Raw genomic sequence first — 17,529 nt, forward strand, 5'->3', positions numbered from 1 at the left:
TGAACATTTCATTGCATCAGTGGCTCTCAAAATGCGGACCAGGGTTTAACAGCATCAGCATCTCTTGGGAAATTGTTAGAAAAGCATCAGATATCCTGGGTATGGGCCTCAGCAATCTGTGTTTTAACATCTCCTCCCCATAATTGTGATGTGTGCTTATGTTTGAGAACCACTGCTTTAGACCTTCATGTCCTCCTCATGTCTGATAGATGTCTGATAGACTTAAAAAAAATGGACACAGAGATGAGGGACAAAGTAGGGTCCAGGGCTCAGTGAGTTGATGGGTAAGCACTGTTTTCTAGGTTTGAGACACCTTTGGCGACACTGGGTGTCTAGTGTCTAGACCACCCCTACCCACATCCTTCGTGTGAAACATGGTGGATTGTTCCATGGGCTACATGAGCCAGGCCCTGAGCCACCCCACATCTAGAGACCATAGGATAATCCTTCCTTGCTTTGGAGATTCTGAGGCTCCCTTTTGGATACAGTCTTCTGATGAGCAGCGTGTTGATTTATATGTAATTGACTGAGCAGGACTCCAGCATTAGCTTGGGTCTTTCCAGGATCATAGCAGAGCTGGGTATTCACTTGCCCAGCTGCATGCAGACAGTAAACTCCCTACCCCTCTACCTTGCCTCCCCCGATATACATCTCAACAGGGGACCGTCTGCACCTTCTGCATATTCCCACTGACATCATGCTCTCAATTCTATCCAACTGCAAACACATTAACTGTATAGCCTTGTTCAGTGGATCCTCATTTCCAGCAGCCCACTTCATTCTTTGATTTGAAAAGTGAATATTTTTCAACCTGTATAACCTGCTATGTAATCATAACTTAAGCAACCATTTTCCAACAGACGACTATGCCTTGACCCCTCCTTCTGGGAAACCTGGCATTTCCTGGTCCTGGGTCCTGATGCATCTTCCTTGTTCTACCCTAGTGGGAGGGTCTTACCCACATAAAACAATGGGAATGAGAGTTGGAGGATGGTGAGGTCAGCAACTGGGCTTTCCAAACTGAAAATTGGACCACATGAGGTAGCAAAGAAATTTTGTGACTTATGTATATTTTTATTGATCTGATTCTATTCATGCATTACTGTTCGCCAAAATATTGGAATTTCTGGGACATTTAGAGGGACAAGGAGGTAGAATAATATTTGTAAATTGGAGTGGCCCAGAATATGTGGGAGATATACCTAGGTCTGCCGGTTAAAACCCAAATGTCTATAGGGCTAGGTAGGTACCTAAATTAGAAAAAGGCTAGTATAAGTTGGGGACAGGTGCAAACTGGGGGCCATATACCAAATCAAAAGGAGCACAGGTGGCTGCACTGCAGTGGATTGGTGTTAGAAGGAAATGGAGGCCCTGATTGGCCTGACCTTCTAATTTTCTAAGTGAAACCGAAAATCTTTTTTCTTTTTTTTTAAGAGATAGGGTTTTGATGTGTTGCCCAGGCTAGAGCGCAGTGGCTATTCACAGGCACGATCATGGTGTACTGCAGCCTCAAACTCCAGGGCTCAAGTGATCTTCTGCCTCAGCCTCCCAAGTAGCTGGGACTATAGGTGCATACCACCATGCCCGGCTCAATCTTTTTTATTTTTATTTTTGGCAAGGTCTCGCTTTGTTGCCCAAGCTGGAGTGCAGCGGCACAATCATGGCTCACTGCAATCTCAACCTGTTAGGCTCAAGTGATTCTCTTGTCTCAGCTTCCTGAGTAGCTGGAGCTACAGGTGCATGCTACCATGCCCAGATAATTTTTGTATTTTTTGTAGAGATATGGTTTCGCCATGTTGACCAGGCTGGTCTCGAACCCCTGGGCTCAAACAATCCTCCTGCCTCAGCCTCCCAAAGTGCTGGAATTACACGTGTGAGCCACTTTGTCCAGCAACACCCCCCCCCGCTCTTTTTTAATGTAAAATCTCTCTTTCTCTTTTACACAAACACACGCACACAAATCACCATGTAAGCTAAACAAAATATTTGTAGGAGGTTACATTGCCTGTATTCCAGGTAGACAAATAATGCAACAAGGGTTATGGAAAAATACCATGGAAGCAAAAGCAGTGATTAACTCTGTCTGGGAGAGTGAAGGTCGGGGCAGCTTCTCCAAGGATGTGATGTCTGAGCTGAGCTGTGTAGATTAAGCAGGGGTTCTGCTTGTCCACAAAGTGGGAAGAACATTTTATGCCCAGTGGCACTTTCAGGGGGGCCTCGGAGGCTCAATGCAGCTGGAATGCTGGGGGAATGCAGAGAGTGAGGACGATACAGATAGGCAGAGGCCTTGAAGGCCTGGCCAAGACATTTTTCCTTTATCCTGTAGGAGTGGGAGTGGTGTGGTCAGATAGGTGGTATCCAAGGTCACTCTGGGGCTCACGTGGAGAATGGAGAGGGAGCGCTGTGCTGAAGCAGTCAAGTATCTACTGGAATAGTTCATGAGAGTGTGGGTGAGGATCCCAAAGGCACTTTGATGCAAAAAGATTGCAGCCTTGAGGGCCAGCTCAGGCCCTGTCCTCACAGAGCTCCCAGACTGATATAATAAGGTAACTACGGTGTGCAGCAGTGTGGGGTGCCTTTGGGTAGGCGGAGAGCAGTTTCCTCTACTCTTAGCCTGGGAGGCGGCAGCTAGGGGCCGGCAGTGTTGTGGTTACCAGGGCCTTGGGTTACAACACATGTTTGTTTTTTAAAAACGTTGCGATACCTTTTAAATCAGGGCGCTGGACAGGATCCAAGGACAGTAGCAAGGACCAGCCCCCATGGTGCTTCTTAAAGAAGCAGCTGCAGAGGAGGGAGGGAACCTTGGGAACCTGGATTTCTGGGGGAGCCCAAGTTCAGGCAGGGCTTGGAAGCTGGGCAAGGCTGGATGCAGCCTCCAGTTCACCCCATTCCTCCTCTTCCTTCCTCAAGGCACTTTTGGCTCAGGAGCACTTGGAGAAGATTAACTGTCTTCCAAGCTGTCTTGGAAAGCTAAGAGTGGTAGGCAGAGGCACCCAGGAATGTGGAGTCCAGCTCTTCGAAAGAAAGGAAGACCAGGCCAGGCATGGTGGCTCACACCTGTAATCCCAGCACTTTGGGAGGCTGAGGCGGGTGGATCACAAGATCAGGAGGAGTTCAAGACCAGCCTGGCCAAGATGGCGAAACCCTGTCTCCACTAAAACTACAAAAATTAGCCAGGTGCGGTGGCAGGTGCCTGTAATCCCGACTACTCAGGAGGTTGAGGCAGGAGAATTGCTTGAACCTGGCTGACAGAGGTTGCAGTGAGCTGAGATCACGCCACTGCACACTAGCCTGGGTGACAGAGCAAGACTCTGTCTGAAAAAGGAAGGAAGGAAGGAAGGAAGGAAGGAAGGAAGGAAGGACGGACCTTCCAACTGGTCAAAGATTCAGGGGTCTGGCTTGACAGGGAGTGAGTGCCCCATTGCGGGAGGTATTCAAGCAGAAGCTAACATTGGTCAAGTGTGTTGGAGAAAGCGTACAAGGGTCTGCTGGAGGAGGGGTCTGGAGGGAATGGACTCTCAGATTTGATTGGGACTGGAAGAGATCTTCGTTGTAGTCCCTTTTCAGAGGCAAAAGTTATTCTTTTCTTTTCTTTTTTTTTGAGATGGAGTCTTGCTCTGTCTCCAGGCTGGAGTGCAGTGGTGTGATCTCGGCTCACTGCAACCTCTGCCCCCTGGGTTCAAGCGATTCTCCTGCCTCAGCCTCCCGAGTAGCTGGGACTACAGGTGGGCACCACCACACCAGGCTAATTTTTGTATTTTTAGGAGAAACAAGTTTTCACCATGTTGGCCAGGATGGTCTCGATCTCCTGACCTCGTGATCCTCCCACCTTGGCCTCCCAAAGTGCTAGGATTACAGGCATGAGCCACCGTGTCCGACTAAAAGTTATTCTTTAAAGGAGTCAAGATTAGGTAGGATTCAAGAGACTTTCACTCTTGTGCAGTGTTGGTGAGAATGTAAATGGTGCAGCCACCATGGAAAACAGTATGGAGATTTCTGAAAAAATTAAAAACAGAACCGTATGATCCAGCTATCCCATGAAAAGAGATCTACTCTCCTGTGTTCATTACAGCATTATTCACTATAGCCAAGATATGGAAACAACCTAAATGCCCATTAACAGACGAATGGGTAAAGAGAATGTGGTGTACACATACGTCGTACACATACGACGAAATTGTATTCAGGCTGGGCACGGTGGCTCACACCTGTAATTCCAGCACTATGGGAGGCTGAGGTAGGTGGATTACCTGAGATCAGGAGTTTGAGACCAGCCTGGCCAATATGGTGAAATCTCATCTGTACTAAAAATACAAAATTAGCTGGGTGTGGTGGCTTGGGCCTGTAATCCCAGCTACCCGGGAGGCTGAGGCAGGAGAATTGCTGGAAACTAGGAGGCGGAGGCTGCAGTGAGCCAAGATTACACCACTGCACTCCAGCCTGGGTGACAGAGCGAGACTCTGTCTCAAAAAAGAAAAGAAAAAGATAAAAGAAATAGTATTCAGCCTTAAAAAGAAGGAAATCCCGCCTTTTGTGAGAACCTGGGGGACATTATGCTAAGTGAAATGAGCCAGTCATTATGCCATTTGTAAGAAATATCTAAAACCATCAAACTCATAGAAGCAGAGAATTGGATGGTAGTTGTCAGGAGCTGATGGGGGAGGGTACCGGGGAGTTGTTGCTCAGTGGGTATAAAGTTTCTGTTATGCAAGATGAATAAGTGCTAGACATCTGCTGTACAACAGAGTGCCTATGGTTAATAATACTTTATTACACACTTAAGAATTTAAGAGGGTAGATCTCATGTTGTGTTCTTACCATAAAAAACAAAATGAAAACAAACAAACAAACAAAAACCAAAGGGGCACAGGAAACTTTTGGAAGTGTTGGATATGCCTATTACCTTCATTGTGGTGATGTTTCATGGGTGTATGCGTATGTCCAAACTCATCAAATTGTTCACATTAACTATGTGCAGTTTTTTTATATATCAATTATACCTCAATAAAGCTGTTGTTTTTGTTTTGTTTTGTTTTTTGTTTTTTGTTTTTTTGAGACGGGGTCTTGCTTTGTCGCCCAGGCTGGAGTGCAGTGGCGCAACCTCGGCTCACTGCAAGCTCCGCCTCCCGGGTTCACGCCATTCTCCTGCCTCAGCCTCCCGAGTAGCTGGGACTGACTACAGGCGCCCGCCACCACGCCAGGCTAATTTTTTTGTATTTTTAGTAGAGACGGGGTTTCACCGTGTTAGCCAGGATGGTCTCGATCTCCTGACCTCGTGATCCGTCCGCCTCGGCCTCCCAAAGTGCTGGGATTACAGGCGTGAGCCACCGCGCCCGGCCAATGAAGCTGTTTTTTAAAAAATAGAGACTTCCATTCTGATGCTTGGTTTGCTATTGACTTGCACCGTGACTCTGGATAATTCATACACATTCACATTCCCCACCCCACTCTTTGCTCAATTCCTCGCTTCCAGTAAGTACTGCAAAGATTTGTTGAACAAATGGGCGAATGAATGAATTAGTTGGACTGAGTATGAAGTTTACATTCACAATTGTGCATGTATGAGTAATTTCATTTTTTTTTTCTGGGTAAAGGCCTATATCTTGAATTGCCATCACCATCATTTATTGAGAATTTACTATGATATGCTGAGGGCTTCATATACTTATCACATTTAATCATCAGAACCCGGAAGGGAGACCAGACGGGCTACCACTTCCACTGTATTAATGAGGAAGCTCAGGTTTGGGGAGGGCAAGTCTCTCGCCTAGGGTCCTACTCTGAGATTTGGACCTAGGTCTACCAGACTCCACAACCGGAGCTCTAAAGCCCCATCATAAATTACTTCAGCTTCTCAAAGAGATCTGTGACCCCAGAAGGGTGAAGAGAAAACGCCCTACTGCCCTAGATTCTAATTATCCGAGAGTCTTTGGGGGAACGGGTCGGGTGGTTGCTGGGGCGGGAATGGAGGAGAAAGCAAGTAAGCAAGAACACAGGAAGGCAGAGCCCAAGCCAGCGAGGGCTGCTATTTACAGTAGCCCCAGAGCCCCCAGAGAGGATGATAAGGGGGAAGACTGGGAAGAGCAGTTGTAAGAGGAGCCAGGGAGCGGGAGGGGGCGATCTCCTCCCCTGGGCCCTGCTGCCTCCAGCTCACCCTGTCGCCTGATGTCTAAATAAGGCGCAGAGGCACACTCCCAGCAGCTAAAAATAAACTTCCGCTCCCCCTCCTGCCTTTGGGCTCTGGCGACCTCCCCAGCCCCATCGGGACTCCCCCTTGGCCCGACCGGCTCCCCCTTGGCCCCGAGGCATGCCTTCGCCCGAGCTATAGAATCGTCTCCCCTGAAACCCGACTGCAAGAACATCTGGACCAGAAGGCATGTGGCGTGGGTCTCACACTTGGCTTTGCCTTGACAAACCTGGGCAAATCTGTTTTCTTCTCCGGACCTCAGTCTCCCCACACGTAAAATGAAGGCATTAGAATAATGACGTAAAGCTCTAGCATTTTTGAATGAAGCCAAGATCCCACACTCTGGGGTCACATTTCACCAGAGTTTGCCCACTGCAGTTTTGTAGGTTCGGCAGATCCACGCAGAGTTTTTTTTGTTTTTGTTTTTGTTTTTGTTGTTTTTTTTAGGCGGAGTCTCTCTCTGTCGCCCAGGCTGGAGTGCAGCGGCACGATCTCGGCTCACTGCAACGTCCGCCTCCCAGGTTCAAGCAATTCTTCTGCCTCAGCCTCCCGAGTATCTGGGATTACAGGTGCACGCCACCACGCCCAGCTAATTTTTTATACTTTTTGGTAGAGACGGGGTTTTGCCATTTTGGCCAGGCTAGTCTCAGACTCCTGACCTCAAGTGACACACCCTCCTCAGCCTCCCAAAGTGCTGGAATTACAGGCGTGAACCACCACACCCAGCTCCACGCAGAGTTGTTTTTTTTTTAAATAAATATCGGAATTATCTGCCCTCCATTAAATATTTGGAGAGTTCACATGAAAGTGGATTTCCAGCTTCTCTTGAAAAATCTGGCCACATTTGGCCGGCGTATGTCCAGCAACAATGAGCCTGAGTTGGGTAGCGGCCGCCCCCTCTTGGCGACATGGATGTACTACAGGTGGTTGGAGGCATTCTTAACGTTTCTTCCATCCCTGCGGTCAACGGTGTGTGAGGCGCCGGGAGCGATTACAGTGAGTATTCTGAGTGCAGGCAGATTCTGTTTGCATCCCAGAGCCCTGGTCACTGGTATTGCTCTGCCTGGCAAATGTTTGCTGAAATAGCCGGCTAATGGAATGCTTTGGAAACTGTAAACGATCCACGATGATGGTGCCTCCTGCCTGAAATTTGGTGCCAGAGTACTGCTAGTCCCTGTACTGGAATCCAGGTCCCAAGCCCTAAGAGACAAGGTCCTCATATCCTCACCCCAAACCCAACTCAATCCCTCCTTGGGAGGCATTAGACAATTAAGACTCTTTTAGGCACTGCCTGGACCTTCCAAGACATCGGTGGGATTACCCTTCGTTGGAAAACTGCTGGCACAAACAGCCAGGGTCTGCTAAACTCAAATAATCCTCGACAGCCCCTTTGGAGGGGCAAACGGAAGAGGGTAGGAGGGGAGGTAGGAAGAGTAGAGCAGAACTGTTTAGAGAACAGATTTCTGGTCAGCCTGCTTGGATTCACCCACCTTCTCTTGGGCAACTCATCTGAGATAAATACTTCACTGAATTAAAGAGCACTGAATTCGGGCTGGGTATGGTGGCTCACGCTTGTTATCCCCTTCTGTACTAAAAATAGAAAAATTAGCTGGGCGTGGTGGTGGGCACCTGTAATCCCAGCTACCCAGGAGGCTGAGGCAGGAGAATCGCTTGAATAGGGGTTGGCGGGGGCAGAGGTTGCAGTGAGCTGAGATTACGCCACTTCACTCCAGCTTGGGCGAAAGAGCATAGCTCTGTCTCAAAAAAAAAAAAAAAAAAAAAAAGGACTGAATTTGGACTGGTTCTCAGACATCACAGAATCAGCCAATCTCAATATAGCAGGACAAGCCCGCAGACAAAACTCCTCAGACACCGAGTTAAAGAAGGAAGGGGTTTATTCCGCCGGGAGCATCAGCAAGACTCCTGTCTCAAGAGCCAAGCTCCCCGAGTGAGCAATTCCTGTCCCTTTTAAGGGCTCACAACTCTAAGGGGGTCCACGTGGGAGGGTCGTGATCAATTGCGCAAGCAGGGGGTACGTGACTGGGGGCTGCATGCACTGGTAATCAGAGCGAAACAGAACAGGACAGGGATTTTTACATTGCTTTTCCATACAATGTCTGGAATCTATAGATAACATAACTGGTTAGGTCAGGGGTCGATCTTTAACTACCAGGCCCAGGGCATGGCGCTGGGCTGTCTGCCTGTGGATTTCATTTCTGCCTTTTAGGTTTTACTTCTTCTTTCTTTGGAGGCAGAAATTGGGCATAAGACAATATGAGGGGTGGTCTCCTCCCTTATCAACATACAGTGTTGAGTGATAGGGCATAAGGAAGAGAATCTAAGAAGAACTGAGGCTCTGTCCTTCCTGTCTTGTTTCAGTAAGGAGAAGGGGTGGGGAAAGTTCCCCAGACACCTTCCTCAGGGGGATATAGTGACTCTATCTGTATCCCACTCCTACCGCCCAATGGTGGAGAAAGTCAGTCTAATGTGGACCCTGGCTATTCAAACTGTGGGACTCAGACCAGCAGCTTTTTTGTCATGGGGAGCTAGTTAGAAATGCAAATTCTTGAGCTCCATTCCAGACTTGCTGAATCATAATCTGCATTTTAGTGAGATCTCAGGTATTTTGCATGCATGTTACTGTTAGGGAGGCCTTTATAACAGTGGTTCTCAATGTCGGCAGCATATTGGAATCCTCTGGGGGACTTTAAAAAATGTAATACATAGGTCCCACCCTGGTGTGCAACCTGAGCATGGGGAGGGTTTCAAGCTCCCAGGTGACTCCAATGTGTAGCCAGCATTGATTATCACAGATTATACTGAGATGAAAATCTCTGGGAATCAAAGCGATGTCTGTCTACACAGAAGCCTCCCATCTTGGGCCCTCAGACTGAGGCTGATGAGGATGCTGCTCCCAAGCCTGCCTTCCCTAGCCCTGCCCAGCCTGCTTGACAAGTCCAATCCCTGCTCCCCATTGTTCAGCCTCTAAGTGCTCTCCAGATTCAGACTGGTGAGGTGAGAAGGGGGTGGTTCTCTTATCAGCTCTGCAATCTTGCCCAGAGGTGTGGCCCTGAGCTGGGAGACTGGAAACCTGAGTACTTACCCTAGCTCTGCTGAGTGGTCTTGGGCAAGGTAATTTCTGTCTCTTACTGAGCTTCAATTTCTTTTCCACTAAAATAACATCCAGTGTTCCTTGCATTTGTATACACATGTATGTACACAGACTCTCAAAGTTGAATGGGACCTTCTAGTTTGAACTTACCTTCTTACAAATGGGGAAACTGAGACACAGTACGATTAAAGACTGCCTATAGTCAGAAAAATCATCACCATTTAGAGAGAAATTTTGACCAGTGAAAAATTATTCATTGTCTAGGGCATACCCTTCTACATGCCTGTGAACCCCAAAAATCTGAGACAGGTCTCAGTTACTTTAGAAAGTTTATTTTGCCAAGGCTGTGGACGAGTGCCCGTGATATAGCCTCAGGAAGTCCTGACAACATTTGCCCAAGGTGGTCAGGGCACAGCTTGGTTTTATACATTTTAGGGAGACAGGAGAACATCAATCAATATATTTAAGAAGTATGTTAGTTCCATCCAGAAAGGTGGGGACAACCTGAAGCGGGGAGGGAACTTCCAGGTCACAGGTAAGTGACAGGCAAATGGTTTGCATTTTTCTGAGTTTCTGATTAGCGTTTCCAAAGGAGGCAGTCAGATATGCATTTATCTCAGTGAGCAGAGGGTGACTTTGAATAGAATGCGAGGCAGGTTGGCCTTAAGCAGTTCCCAGCTTGACTTTTCCCTTGAGCTTAGTGATTCAGGGGCCCCAAGATTTATTTTCCTTTCACATACCTATACAACCTGTTTCTGATTGTATGGGGGCACTGTGCCTTTTATTGCTCCTGAAGTTATAGATAGCTCATAACAATGAAAAATTATCTTTGCCTATACACATGTGAATTTTTGTCCCTTGGAGTTTAAATGGACTGCCTTCTCCTACTATGGAAGAGGCCAGTTTTCCCTCCAATTTGCACATTTATTCCACTACTCCTGATCTATAAATGAATGTTGTTTGGATTTTCCTTGAACTGGTTATAATGTCTTTACAGGTTCCCTCCCTCAGTGAGTTAAATACAATCTTTAACACCTGTTCATTTTATAGCTGTGTGAGAGTTATGGTATCTTCCTTTTGAAAATTGTCTTTTAATAGCAAGAATAGCCAAGATTTGAAACCAGATGTCCTGACTACATTTGGGGTCGAACCCTCACAGAGACCAGGTGATACCAAAAATGGGAGCTGCATATGCTGTAGGGGCTGTGGAGGCTGCAGGGCCTGGCCCCACCTAGAGGGTGGTGGCAGCACAGCTTCAATGAACTGTTGCCCTGGGGGAAAAAAAGCTGGTGTTTCCAAATTGTCTGATTTTTCAGAAAAAGCTGGAAATCTACGGTTTAATGAGAAATCATTTCTTTTTTTTCTTTCTTTCTTTTTTTTTTTTTTTTTTTTTGAGATGGAGTCTCACTCTGTCGCCCAGACTGGTGCAATGGTGCAATCTCGGCTCACTGCAACCTCCGCCTCCCCAGTTCAAATGATTCTTCTCCTGCCTCAACCTCCCAAGTAGCTGGGATTACAGGTTCCCATGGATTACAGGTTCCCGCCACCATGCGCAACTAACTTTTGTATTTTTTAGTAGAGACGGGGTTTCACCATGTTAGCCAGGCTGGTCTCAAATTCCTGACCTCCTGATCCACCTGCCTCGGCCTCCCAAAGTGCTGGGATTATAGGCATGAACCACCACGCCAGCCGAAATCACCTTTTAAAATTGTACATTAGCAATTAAGTAATATTTTCTAAGAAACATCATGCAGACAAACAAATCATGTTTGAGGCTGGCATCACCTGTCTGTGATCTCTACATCTGACCCACATGACTGCCACACACATATTTGAGGTGTAAGTGTTACTGATTGAGGGTGTCCAGGTTTTTGGTGTTTTGAACAAAGAATTGGACAAAACGCACAAACAAAGCAAGGAAAGACTGAAGCAACAAAAGCAGAGATTTATTGAAAATGAAAGCACACTCCACAGGTGGGAGGGGGCCCAAGCATGCTGCTCAAGGGCCCGGTTACAGAATTTTCTGGGGTTTAAATACCCTCTAGAGGTTTCCATTGGTTATGTGGTGTATGGCTAGAATGAAGAGGCTAAACTGAAGTTACAAAGTTATTTACTTGGTGTACACTCTATGTAAATGAAGAGGGTGAAGTAAAGTTACAAAGTCATTTACCATGTAAATAAAGAGGATATTTCTTGTCATAGCTAAAGTGTTTCAGTTTGATCCCGTTCTGGGAAGTCTTTAGATTCCCTGCCTCCGGGCCCTATTCTCCTGACTCATACGCACTTTTAACACTCAAGGCACACACACACATACCCCAGGCTTTAGATACATGGCTGGTCCCCAACAACACCCATACCCACCACACAAGCAAGACTGGTAGGTTGTACTGGGCCATATTATTTCAAGGCCCAGATCCTTGCTGTTAATAGTAAGCTGGTAATAATTTCCAGTTTTTATTTTACTTTTTTTTTTGAGACAGGGTCTTGCTCTGTCGCCCAGGCTGAAGTGCAGTGGCGTGATCACAGCTCACTGCAACCTCCACCTCCTGGGCTATGGCAGTCCTCCCATCTCAGCCTCCTGAGTAGCTTGAACTACAGATGTGTGCCGGATAATATTTGGTATTTTTTGTAGAGATGGGATCTCACCATGTTGCCCAGGCTGGTCTCAAACTCCTGGGCTCAAGTAAGCGAGCACCCACCTCTGCCCCCTAAAGTGCTGGGATTATAGGCATGAGCCACTGCACCCAGCCTAATTTCCAGTATTCTAACCAATCACTCTTAGAAGGTGAGTTCTTCAAGGACAGAAGCCTTGTTTTAATAATTGTCGCTTCTATGTATGTATGCATTTATTATATGTATGTCAGATACTTTACATCACTGTATGTCAACCTTGGCTGCACATTTTAGTCACCTGGGTTTTTTTTTTTTTTTTTTTTTTTTTCAAAGTACCAATGGTTAGGTTCCATCTCAAGAGATTTAGATGTCTAGAGTGTGGCCTGGGGGTTGGGATTTTTAAAAGCTCGCAGAGGACTGCAATGTGAGGCCCCGGCTGGGAAGCATGGCCTGATGGTCTTGACCACGTTTAATTTTTCCATCGGCTCTTTCCCCAAGTGTTTCTCATTTCTCCCAGGGAGAGTCAAAGCCCACCTCCTCAGAGAGTTCTTATCAGACCCCAAAAGGCAACCCACCCCAATTTGTGTTACCTTAACCTGATTTTTTTGTCATCTAGTATTATTACTTGATGCTATCATCTTGTTTATTTCTTTCTTTGCTGATTGCCCTTTACTCTAGTCATAGGGGGATGGGGTGTGCCTGTGGGGGTAGGGGCAGGGCCTTTATCTTGTTCAGTAGTTGAATCGATGAGTCAATGAGTGAATAGTTTATCACTGAGAGGTAGTTTCATTATTATCATCTTGAATCTTCATTTTGCAAATGAGAAAACTGAGGCCAGAGAGGTTAAGGCCCTACCCAGATTCTCTCAGCAGGAGGTGGCAGGGCCAGGGTGCAAGCCGAGGTCTACCTGATTGGGAACATGTCCCTTCCCTTCTTCCATCTTGTTTATGGTTTGGTTTCCAGTCACTGTGTCTGTGACCTTCCAAAATTTCATCCAAATTCCTTTATGTGGAGATGCCAGGTACTCTCATCTGAAAGGAATACGCCACTGAGGTGGCTGGGAGAGTTAACCTTTCACTGCCTAGGGGCGTTGACCTCTTGTATGATGGTAGAGTGGGTCTGTAGGAGTCAAAAGGAGGTGGGTAATGGGGTTGAGGGGACTTGGCTGCCAGAAAGATAGACAAGGAATGATGCTGGAGGGGTCTGTGCAGCCCCTTCCTATTTCCCAGTGATGCTGCAGGGCATACCATGCTGGCATTATGGTTACCCTGAGCAACCACACAAACCTCCACCAAGGAGCAGAGCCACAGGGGCGTCTCTAACCCACATGTACCAAGGAGCAGAGCCACAGGGGCATCCATCACCTACACACCCACCAAGGACCAGAGCCACGTGGGCATCTCTCATCTACACATGTACCAAGGAGCAGAGCTACATGAGCATCTCTCATCCACATCCACCAAGGAGCAGAGCCACAGCGGCATCTGTCACCCACATCCACCTGGAGCAGAGCCACACGGCCATCTCTCATATAATCTGTAGGTTCAGCCTTAGGAGAAGTGATGTCTAGTTTCACTTCTTCTGTGTACCACTGGGCAAGTCCTCTTCCTCATGGATCTCGTGAAGAGGTTGTGTTACTGGTAGAGGGTCTTGACTGCAAGTTGTCCAGATTCTTGGCATTTTGAACAAAGAAATGAACAAAACGCACAGCAAAGCAAGAAAAGAATGAAGCAATGAAAGAATGCAGCTGGGCATGGTGGCTCCAGCCTGTAATCCCAGCACTTTGGGAGGCTGAGGTGGATGGATCACCTGAGGTCAGGAGTTCAAGACCAGCCTGGCCAACTTGGCAAAACCCCATCTCCACTAAAAATTACAAAAAATTAGCCCAGCGTGGTGGTGAGTGCCTGTAATCCCAGCAACTCAGGAGGCTGAGGCAGGAGAATCGTTTGAACCCAGGAGGTGGAGGTTGCAGTGAGCGGAGATGACGCCACTGCACTCCAGCCTGGGCAACAGAGAGAGACTCTGTCTCAAAAAAAAAAAAAACAAAAAACAAAAGAAAGTGGGGATTTATTGAAAATGAAAATACACTCCACGGTATGGGAGCAGCCTGAGCAGCAGCTCAAAGGCCCCTGATACAGAATCTTCTGGGGTCCAGATACCCTCTAGAGGTTTCCTGTTGGCTATTTGGTGCTCCCTTCATGTAAATGAAGTGTTAGCCCACAATCAGTCTGATTGGTTGCAGAAAGCAACCAATAGGAGGCTGAAATGTCAAAGGTCACACTCCTGTGCAAACATCTGATTAGCTGCATAAAGCAGTCAGTCAGCTAGGCACAGTGGCTCAAGCACTTTGGGAGGCTGGAGACAGGTGGATCACCTGAAGCCAAGAGTTTGAGACCAGCCTGGCCAACACGGTGAAACCCGTCTCTACTGAAAATATTTTAAAAATTAGCCAGGTGTGGTGGCAGGTGCCTGTAATTTCAGCTACTCGGGAGACTGAGGCAGAATTGCTTGAAACTGAGAGGCAGAGGCTGCAGTGAGCTGAGATTGTGCCACTGCACTCCAGTCTGGGTAACAGAGCAAGACTCCATCTCAAAAAAAAAAAAATAAATAAATAAAGCAACCAATCAGAGGTACTTTCAATTTCCCATCTGCTGTACAGACAAGGTGAGGGTTTGCAAAGGCAATAGCCTCTGGTCCTTTTGTTACTTAGGTGTGGAAAGTTAGGGTTTTCATTTCAGTTTAGTTCTAGGAAGTCATTGTGAAACAACCTTAGGTTCCCTGCCTCCAGACCCTGTTCTCCTCCCTCATCTCATCCCTGAGAGACGTGATCCCCATAAATCTTTATGGGAGGCAGAGGGACTGACGGACTTTCTTCTGTAACTGCTTCATGCTGACTTGGGCGTAGTCCCTATCTGTTGGAGATCACAGAACTCTCTCCCTACTCTGTCTAGTGAAGACAGGGTGGCTTCTTGATGGCCACAGGTGGTGTCTTCACTTGGAACTGGCTGGAAACCTTGTTGCTTGATCATCTGAAGCTTGATAGTCTCTATGCGAGAGGAAATGAATTCAGTTAAAAGACTTAATGGGAACTTTGGGTGTGGATACCTATGCTGTCAGGAATGTTTGTTATAAAAATGTATTAAAACATTCAGCTTAATTACTACAAAGGAAGTGATTCTATCCATTTGGAAGAAGGCATTTAAACTGCAAAAATAAAATAAATGACTACTATTATCCAGCCTATGGTAATTATGCAACAAAGACACCAAGGAAAATTGGTAGGCATTTACTCATCCTTTGGCTGTCTTTTAAACAGGAACTTCAGGGCTTCCACAGGTTCACAGGTGTAGTGGCTGATGGAAACTTCAGGTTCCTGGTCCGGATCTTCTGGTATTGCTAGCTTGATCCTTGAAAGATGTACCCAACTATCTAATCCTTGTACTTTGATGGCAGAAGGCATAGCCAGTATTACTGAACATGGTCCCTTCCATTTGGGTTGTAATTGTTGAACAGTTGATCCCTCCTTGCGTGTTTTAACAAGTACCTTATCTCCTGGCCTGATTTGGGGTTGCTAGTTAGTTCCCAGTATGGGGAGCCTTTGAATTCCACACTTTTCTAAAGCCTGCTGAAATTGTCCTAGGTTGACTAGGTATTTTACTGGCTGTTTCTGGATCAGTAATTACTAGTTAAGAATGGCCTTCTGTATAACATTTCGTTATATTCGCTTATATTAATTTTTGCTCTGGGGTATTATGGATCCTTAAGAGGGCGATGGGCAGTAAGCTGACCCAAGTTTCTGATGTTTCCTGACATAGCTTAGCTAACACCTGTTTTAGAGTTTGGTTACCTGTTTCTACTTTCCTGGAGGATTGAGGCCTCCATGCTTAATATAAATGGTATTTGATTCCAAGAGCCTTAGCAACCGCTCAAGTTATTTGGAGATAAAAGACGGGACATTATCACTTCGGAGGCTCTGAGGTAATGCAAACCAGGGGATTATTTCTTTTAAGAGAATCTTTATAATCTCATTAGCCTTCCGTGTTCTGGTAGGATAAGCTTCAACCCAACCAGTAAAGGCATCTACTAGTACTAACAAAAACTTGTATCCTCTGCAAGCTGGCATATCAGTGAAGTCTAACTGCCAGTCTTCCCCTGGAAACTTTCCTCTCCTCTGGACTGGTTCTATTAGAGGAGGCATTTTGTTTCCTGGGTTGTTAAGTGCACAGAGTGAGCAGGCTTCGCAGACCTGCTTAGCCACGGAAGTTAGACCCAGTAAAGAGCTTGTTTACCATAATCAGAGTTGCATCCCTCCCAATATGGAAAGAGTCGTGCAGGGCTTTTATAACTTTCCACTGGGCTGTCTGAGGGAGATATGTTTTTGACCCCATATACCAAGAGGATCCTTCTTTTTGTCCCCCTTGTTTCTTTATTAACTGTTCTTACTAACCAGCATTCCCCTGAAGGCTTTAGAACAGGTAAGATGGGGGTATTGCAGGGAGAATTACAGGGTTTTAAGAGCCCATGGGTAAGTAATACCTCAACTATGGGTGCTAGGTCATTTCTTACTTCCTGCTTAATTGGGTATTATTTTTGACTGGGAAAATAGCTGGGGTCTTCAAGCTGTATTTTGACTGGCACTGCTGTTTTAGCCTTCCCTGGTTTTCTAGTACACAATGCCAGCAGGTTAACCTGTTTATTAATGTGGTCTTGGACACTGTCTGTATTTTTGACTATTAGCAATTTCACTGGGTGATGCTTAAATTGTAGTAGTGCCCTTATTTTAACCATAATCTCTCTTCCCAGGAGGGGGATTGGGTAGCTTGATACTACTAGGCATTCCTGTTGGAAGATTTGTTTCTCAAATTGACAAATCAAAGGAGGAGTAAAAAATCTGGTTTGTGGCTTCCCTTCCATTCCCATAACATTCATGGACCAGGAGGGAAGTTTCCCTGCATAAGCAGTAAGGACAGTGTAATTTGCCCCTGTATCAAAAAGAGACTGAATTTGGGTGCCCATGACATCCAGAGTTACTCGGGGCTCCCCATTAGTAATTACAATGTTCCTGGACAGGGGCAGTGAGGAAGACCCCGGGCCCCTTCAGTCTTCATCTGATTCGTCCTTTCGCACTGCTAGAGTTTTGCCTAACCCAGCCCCTCAGTGGGAGCAGGGGCAATCAATTCTCCAGTGCCAGGGTTCATGACTGGTGCCTTTGCATTGACAGCAGGGGCCTGAGGGGAGCCAGGGGGCGGGGGCTTAGTACATTCCTTTGCCCAATGCCCGCTTTTCTTGCATTTGAAGCAAGACTTGCCTTTGCTGGCATTATCTTTATGGTCCTTCGGGTTTCCCTTAAATGCTCTTTGGGCATTCAGGGTATCACCAATGATGGCTGCCATAATTTTGGCTTGCTGTCTTTCTTTACTCTGTTCTCTTTTTCCTTCCTCCAGGTCATGATTGTTATACACCATAAAGGCAGTATCAAGAAGCTGATTTTGATTAGTTTGTGGCCCCATCTGTAGCTTTTGGAGTTTACATCTAATGTCTGGGGCAGATTGGCTAATGAAATGCTGTGCCAATTATATTTTGCCTTCGGGAGAAGAAGGGTCCAGATTAGTATATA

The sequence above is a fragment of the Pongo abelii genome, chromosome 4 (assembly GCF_028885655.2).
Source record: "Pongo abelii isolate AG06213 chromosome 4, NHGRI_mPonAbe1-v2.0_pri, whole genome shotgun sequence".
In the NCBI taxonomy this organism is placed as follows: Eukaryota; Metazoa; Chordata; class Mammalia; order Primates; family Hominidae; genus Pongo; species Pongo abelii.